The sequence below is a fragment of the Rutidosis leptorrhynchoides genome, chromosome 2 (assembly GCF_046630445.1).
Source record: "Rutidosis leptorrhynchoides isolate AG116_Rl617_1_P2 chromosome 2, CSIRO_AGI_Rlap_v1, whole genome shotgun sequence".
Lineage (NCBI taxonomy): Eukaryota > Viridiplantae > Streptophyta > Magnoliopsida > Asterales > Asteraceae > Rutidosis > Rutidosis leptorrhynchoides.
Window position 1 is genome coordinate 60,364,643 of NC_092334.1, and position 1,172 is coordinate 60,365,814.

A 1,172-nucleotide genomic window follows, 5' to 3' on the forward strand; every position below is an offset into this window, starting at 1 on the left:
TTGTGTAAAAACTGCATTCAAGAAACTGATTTCGATGTAACATATTTGTATTGTAAACCATTATGTAATGGTCGTGTGTAAACAGGATATTTTAGATTATCATTATTTGATAATCTACGTAAAGCTTTTTAAACCTTTATTTATGAAATAAAGGTTATGGTTTGTTTTAAAAATGAATGAAGTCTTTGAAAAACGTCTCATATAGAGGTCAAAACCTCGCAACGAAATCAATTAATATGGAACGTTTTTAATCAATAAGAACGGGACATTTCAGAATGAGAGCTAAACGCACTGGCCAAGGTCACGCAATTACTCATCCAGACATTAATGCGCCAGATTATGAAATCAAAGGACAAATTCTACATATGGTGACTAATCAATGCCAATTTAGTGGTGTGCCGAAGGAAGATCCAAATGAACATCTTCGTACCTTTAATAGGATCTGCACACTATTTAAAATAAGAGAAGTTGGGGATGAACAGATATATCTCATGTTATTTCCCTGGACTTTAAAGGGAGAAGCCAAAGATTGGTTGGAATCGTTACCTGAAGGGGCGATCGATACATGGGACGTTTTAGTTGAAAATTTTCTTAAACAATTCTTTCCGGCACCTAAAGCCGTAAGACTTCAAGGAGAAATTGTTACGTTCACACAGAAGCCAAATGAAACTCTATATGAGGCGTGGACAAGATTTAGAAAGTTATTAAGAGGATGTCCGCAACATGGTTTAGATACCTGTCAAATAGTACAAATATTCTACCAAGGATGCGACATCACTACAAGGAAAGACATAGATATTGCAGCTGGTGGTTCCATTATGAAGAAAACCAAAACTGATGCTTACAAAATTATTGATAACACTGCTTCCCACTCACATGAGTGGCACCAAGAAAAAGATATCGTTAGATCATCTAAAGCAGCTAGAGCCGATTCTAGCCATGACTTAGATTCCATTTCCGCAAAGATAGATGCTGTCGAGAGACGAATGGAAAAGATGACTAAAGATATACACTCAATACGAATTAGTTGTGAGCAGTGTGGAGGACCACATTTGACAAAAGATTGTCTTATTATTGAATTAACAATGGAACAAAGAGAGAATATTTCATATCTAAACCAAAGGCCTGGAAATAATTATCAGAATAATTATCAACCTCCAAGACCGATCTAT

General features: G+C 35.6%; 1 non-coding gene across 1 annotated transcript; it reads right to left on the reverse strand.

The window, feature by feature from the left end:
* Positions 1 to 623: 623 nt before the first annotated feature.
* On the reverse strand, positions 624 to 730 carry LOC139895380 (small nucleolar RNA R71). The gene has a single exon (XR_011775834.1). It is a non-coding gene; the product is annotated as a small nucleolar RNA R71 (small nucleolar RNA).
* Between the last annotated feature and the right edge of the window lie 442 nt (positions 731 to 1,172).